Source organism: Vipera ursinii (assembly GCF_947247035.1).
Source record: "Vipera ursinii genome assembly, chromosome: 4".
Lineage (NCBI taxonomy): Eukaryota > Metazoa > Chordata > Lepidosauria > Squamata > Viperidae > Vipera > Vipera ursinii.
Window position 1 is genome coordinate 59,306,740 of NC_139514.1, and position 6,582 is coordinate 59,313,321.

Below are 6,582 nucleotides of genomic sequence, written 5' to 3' on the forward strand. Positions count from 1 at the left end.
GACGGTTACAGGTTCCAAGCCCCCTTCCCACCTTTATAGTTTTTACAAACAGCTTTACCATTTGATCATTTTTAATATCAACATTGGAGTACATCTTTAAAATGTTTTCATAGTCTACTCCTTTAGTCCGGTTCAGTAGAAAAAATGCACAGTGTTGTCCACAGGTCACAGCGCTGGGGTGCTGCAGTTGGCGTTGGTGAAATGTGTACTTCTCAGCTTGCTGCTCTAAAAACGTCGCTATGGAGCCAGGAAAGTCAGGGCTATCCGGCGGTCTTCCATAAGAATCAAAAAATTCGCCATATCCGGGAGATGGGAAGTAGAGGGCCAGCCAGTGTTCACCAGGCAGAGTGTGAGGGTGGGTATTTACAATTAATCCAAAAGGTCTTTTGGAGATCTGTCTCTGGGGTAACAGGTCGCAAGGGTAGACCCCTAGAAAGGCTTTATTTCCAGAGAACAAGTGGCGGAGTTGCAGTGTGTCCATACTCACATATAATCAAAGAGCACATTCCTTGTGTGACTTATTTCAATAAGGTTTTCGAAGATTGCATAGAGAATCATGTTGACGGTGTTGGGGAGGGGTTGCGCAAATCTAATTTCGGCTCTGAGGTTACCGTTCCTGATCAAAGAATAGTGCTCAGAGCACCCCTGATCAGGACTCAAGTCAAAACAATACAAAGTATACCCTCGGTTAAACTCTTCCCTACTGATTAACAGCGGTCTGTCTTTCATGCCTTTGCCTGTGGCCTGCACCATCTGCATGTACTCTCTCACAAAAAGACCGTGCTCATAATCAGGCTGAAGAGGCTTTGCAGGGATCTGCTCGCCATCACAATGCAAGGCGCAAAAATTGACATTGCAGTGTAGAAAATTGAACGGATTTCTTTCATAATCCCCACTAAAAGATGCATTGTCCACAAACCCAATCACTAATTGTTTAGGTAGCTGGCCCAGAAATAGATTTTCCTGATTACACACAAGGCTACCTGCAGGAATGCTGTAAACCTTCATTCCCACTCGATCAATGGGGTATTTAGCATTGGAGGAGAGCAAAGCTTCTGCATGACCGAGGCGCACTCCCGGGGCTACTTTTACACGCTTTACAAAGAGAGATGCCTCCAAGAGTTGTACTTTGTAATTCTCGTTGCCATCCTTCATCACGCAAAATTCGTTTCTGCTTCTTGTGAGTTTGACTTTCACATCGACACCGTTAATTAGCAGTCTGTCTTGAAAAAACAGATCGCTATGCAGAGGCCCTAGCAGGTCCCATTTACGGCTACCGGCCGTCTGTCTTGCTCTCGCTTTGAAACCGGAGTTCCCAGCGGCTGTCAGTAGAGTACTCTCCATGAGGTCCGAGTCATCTTTGTAAAAACCGCCAGCTGTAAATTGAGTACCCAGCGCATCACCACCAAAGTTCAGAATCAGTTCAATCATGGCACGGTAAGAATAGCAATGATGGCTCTGTGTAATGAGCCGATCTCCCAAGGTAACATCCAGCTGATTAAACAGTGATGCTATGGGGTAGTTGGTCAGGGCCACCCTAGCCCCGTCATCAATATCCGTACCGTCAGCCTTTACAATCTTGCAACTCACATACAGCAGGGTGTTGTTTAAATCCGTGTAATGTTCACCATGCCCCGTGATAAAAAATTCCAGGGGAGCATTGGGTGTCAGCGCTGATAAAGGTGGGATCTCGACATAAGTACTGCTTTCAATACTGGTCTGTGTAGGTGCCAGTTGAAAAAGATCCAGTTCTGATTTAACACATTCCTCTGAAGCAGAATGAATAAATGCCATATCGTATTAGAATATGTCTTCCTTGTCACAGGGCTTCCTCTTCTGTGCACGTCTCCTCTTGGTATGGCGGGTCTTTTTCACAAGTCTTCTCTTTTTAAACGGAATAGGCGGGCCCAATGCGTAATTCTTCTTGGTTATGATCATCCCTGATCCATCCTGCCCCCTCTCAACAACACGGGAGACAAGATGACCCGCGACATCTCTGGCAATGTTTTTGGCAGCAGATTTCACATGCGGCTTAATGATTTCTAATCCTCGCCTCAAAAACGGCATTGCTTTTCGAAAAAGCCCACGGAACAGGCCCCCTAAACCTGTCCCGTACATAATGGGGGCTCCTCGAAAGCCTGGAAGGCCCCCGCCAGCTTGTGCCCTGTAGTAAGCCACGTAGTCTTGAGGGTTCCCGTGCTCCTTGATTACAACCATCCTTCACTTTTCCGAGGCCTAAAATGAAGCTTGACAATCACCTTCCCGTGATAAAAATGCACATTTTTGTCCTGATCGGTTTTGATTTCTATGGTAATGGTATCGATGTGATGTTTGCTGACCGGTACATAATGCGGGCGGTCATAGGTAATTGTGATGACATCATTGTCTTGCCCTCGCACAGGCACACAGCACAGTAACGGCACATAGAAGTCGCCCACTATCTGGAGCTCTACAATGTCTGTGTAAACATATAATGTACTGAATCCAGGGAACATCCCTAACAAATGTCCGAGATCTCCGCTAACTAGAATGGTGTGCGGTTCGTCTCCTTTAAGATTAATTTTTCGTCCCACCGAATCATAATGTAGGGTTGTCTTAGGTCCATCCTTGGCGTTTGATATAAGCTTGTTCATATTTTCTAACAGGTGACGGATGCTGTTATAGTACCCGCTTCTCAAAGTAAAATGCCATCTCTTTCTCTCGTTAGCAATTTCAAAATATCCAGGTGAAGTTAATGTGTACCAACTATGCGGATACTGTATCTCTGCTAGCGCTACTTCCCACGCTCCTGGAAGATCCAGCGCTCTCGCTAATTGTATGGTAAAATTAGAATTTTTGTTTTGGGGGAAAATTGCTGCTGATGCATTGCTGGGTAGGGTGATGTAAAACTCCTCCATATCAAAGATGTTGTACTTCAGACTCCTTAATCCAACTGTTGAACTTTTCTGGCCACCCCTGCCATTTAACCAGGAATTCTCTTTGTTTACCCCTCCCTCTTTTCCGTAATATTTTTTCAATTCTGTAGACGCGTTCTTGATCACTAGGAATTTTTTGCAGCTCTTCTGGGTAAAAAGACCCTTGTACCGGCTCTTCTGCATAATCCATTAATCTATATACATCCCTTTCTCTCCGCCTAACCCTTTCTTTGACGATAAATATTTCATCTGTAAAGGTTTGCTGATACCCCTTTTCAAACTTCCCCTTTAGCCTGGATATCCTAACGTGATCCCCCACATTAAAGTTTTCTGCCTTTCTGTCCGATTTTAAAATATTCCCATATAGACGCATCCACACATCTTTTTCATTAGAGTGTTTCACCATGTTGGGGGCTGTCCGGATACTGCGATGGTAAGCGCTATTGTAACTCCGCATGAGGGCTGGTAATACATCCACATACCTGTGCGTATTTTTAGCTGTGAAAAATCTCCACAGCTTGTTTTTCAGAGTTCTATTAAACCTCTCTATAACCGCTGCTTTAGTTTCACTATGTGTGACAAAGTGATGTATGCCATAGCGTTCAAAAAGCTTCTTTACAGGCTTGTTTAAAAACTCTTTCCCGGCATCTGACTGCAGCTTTCTGGGCGCCCTTCCTGATTGGAATATACTTTGGAAAGCACCGGCAACCCCTCGTCCAGACTTATCGGTTAAACAGACTGCCCAAGCATATTTGGAAAGTACATCGATTACCGTTAAAATAAATTTTGTGCCGCTGTTTTCAGAGGCAAATCCTGATAAATCCACAAGGTCAGCCTGCCATTGGCAATCTATGCAGGAAACTATTGTAGCGTTCCTGGAGAATTTTATTCTTGCAGGCTTATGCAGGGTATAAGCTTCTTGACCGGAAAGCCATGTCTTGACTTGCCTCAAGGTTAAGTTTTTAAAGCGTTTCCTCCCAGCCTCAAATAGGGGTTTTACTCCACCATAGCTACCTGGACCTTCCGGCGTATAATACAGTTCCTTTAGTACATTTTCACACTTCATTCTGCACCGTTCAAACCTTACAATAAACACACTGCGCTTTAGCACAAACCTTTTATTTGTAATTTAGACGCAATTATCATCACGTTCATTTACAGAATAATATCCTTCATCATTACTATCATTACCGGGGTCATCTGTATCATCAGTATCTTCATTCTCTGTAGGCATTGTACATATACAATTCGATGCGCCACAATCACATTCTATATAGCAGTCATTTGGAGTATCTCTTTTGAGATCAATCTGTAGACAGCATGGACAATCAGACAGAGACGGGGCTAGGTAATATCCGGGGTACCCACCTGTTTAAAAACGCAAAAATAATCCATTAGTAAAACCTTCTTTAACTCTCCTTTTATTATATAATATTAACGGCAGCATGCATAGTAAAAAGACAATTCATTTACCTAGATCGACCTCTGCATCCTCTTCATCACTTGAGACGTTTGTTATTAAGGAGGCGCCGGCATTATAGCTATACCCCGGAACAGAACCTGGAAAATGTATTTAGCCATTAGCAATCACATTGTTAACGGTGGGGTTATCGCGCTTTACACATTTGAACACATAACAGGTTTTTACTTACGCGGTATGGCCTCATCTTCACGACACGCCATCTCCCGCACGTTACAACAGGGCAAGCGACATTCAGACAAGGTAGACCAGGAGTAGTCCGGGGTTTCATCACGAACATCACAGCTCATCTTATGGAAATCTTTCCAAAGAGATTGTGTCGCCAACCAAGATGCAGCAGGTTCTACACCCTTTTTATTATTTCCTTCACAAGTTCCCATGACGCTGTTAAAATAGATCTACGCTTTAAAGTTTCCGAGTTGTCTGTGGCCACGCGCATGCTCTATAGCAAGATCTTACAGGTCATGTCCAGACATGCCCACAATACACATACCTAATACATCAATCTGTTCTGGCCATTCAGAAACGCTTCGCTTTTGCTGTAAGGTTAGAATAAATTTTATTAAATCTCTGCTATGAACGGTTACGCGTACATATGAATTCGAGGGAGTTGCAAATGCCAAAATATAAGTCTTTAGATTTTTACAAAGGTAAAAAACCAGCTGTGGGCTTTAAAAGGCCTGTGGTTTTTTCCCCCTACATTCAGGGAAAATGTTTTTAAAATTGCCTGGTTTAAATGCAAACCCTGGAAGCCTTTTAGGTGATCCTTTTTCCCCCCCACCCCCAGCTTTTGAGGTATTGATTTTTAAAACTCCACAAAAATTAAAAGCATCATTAGGCTAGAATGATTAGAAATAAAAAGCTTTTTTTAATTATCACCCCCCCAAAAGCAGGGTTTTGTTTCCCAAAAACACAGGTTTCTTTTGGATTTGCACGTCCATGGAATTAGTCTAGGGCTAATGTAATCAAGTACACAGAAGCTTGACCGCCACATGTTTGTTGATGGGATTAGGTTTGGCAAGCACCATCTGGAAATAGGGCTATCACCTTATATCACACCTTATCTGCTAGGGTTACCCATGCTTATTTTGATGGGGTTGGGCAGACACGTCATATCCGGCTAGGGTTATGGCCTTGTGAGTCCTGTACCATGAGGGGTGGGGTGTGGATTATGCACGTCACTTCCGGGGAGGAGGGGTGCGAACGTCACTTCCATTTATGGGCATGGCCTGGTGACGTAATCAGCACGTGGCTTTGTTTACTTTGATGACGTCACTGATCAAAACTACTGATAAGATCCATTAAAAGTTTGTATGTACTTATACTACTAGCAATGGATGGAAACTAGTCAAGGAGAGAAGCAACCTAGAACTAAGGAGAAACTTCCTGACAGTTAGAACAATTAACCAGTGGAACAACCTGCCTCCAGAAGTGGTGAATGCTCCAACACTGGAAGTTTTTAAGAAGAGACTGGACAGCCATTTGTCTGAAATGGTATAGGGTTTCCTGCCTTAGCAGGGGGTTGGACTAGATGACCTCCAAGGTCCCTTCCAACTTCTTCTTCTTCTTCTTCTTCTTCTTCTTCTTCTTCTTCTTCTTCTTCTTCTTCTTCTTATTATTATTATTATTATTATTATTATTATTATTATTATTATTATTATTATTATTATTATTATTATTATTATGTTTAATCCACTTGCACTGTTTTATGTTTACATGTTTGATGACAAACAGCCTTATGTTTATAAGTGACAGTTTTCCTACTAAGTACCTGCATGTCATAAGCATTTGAATTAAAATTACCATATTAAAATAAAATCTGATGTTTTTTTAATTTTTATTTGCTGTGCATTGGAAGAGAGGTAGTCTTATACAGCGAGTATAGCCCAAACCCTATAATTTAACAGGAAATGTAGGGGGTCGTCTTATACGCCCAGTCGTCTTATATGCCGGAAAATACGGTACATTTCAACATCATCATATAAATATATAATTCTGATATTCAGGAAGGGAGAAAAGAGGTGGAAGAAAAATGAACGTAAGGAGACCATGAGATAGAAAGGACATTTGTAGAAAAAGATTTCTACTTTAGATCATCAGATATTGGCCATCAAGTTATTATGCCTCCACAATTTATGTTTATTGAAGATTGTTAAATAAATAATAAGAGAAGCTAGCATTTTACTG

The 6,582-nt window shown here is 42.2% G+C and overlaps 1 long non-coding RNA gene across 2 annotated transcripts; it reads right to left on the bottom strand.

Moving 5' to 3' along the window:
* Nucleotides 1–3,777: 3,777 nt before the first annotated feature.
* Nucleotides 3,778–5,257, bottom strand: LOC310639737. Of its 2 annotated transcripts, XR_014492390.1 has the most exons (4): nt 4,889–5,257; nt 4,568–4,779; nt 4,389–4,475; nt 3,778–4,283 (listed from the first exon to the last, which is right to left on the bottom strand). It is a non-coding gene; the product is annotated as an uncharacterized lncRNA (long non-coding RNA). The 2 variants fall into 2 exon arrangements; XR_014492391.1 differs by lacking the exon at nt 4,889–5,257 and having other exon boundaries at nt 4,568–4,815.
* Nucleotides 5,258–6,582: the final 1,325 nt, after the last annotated feature.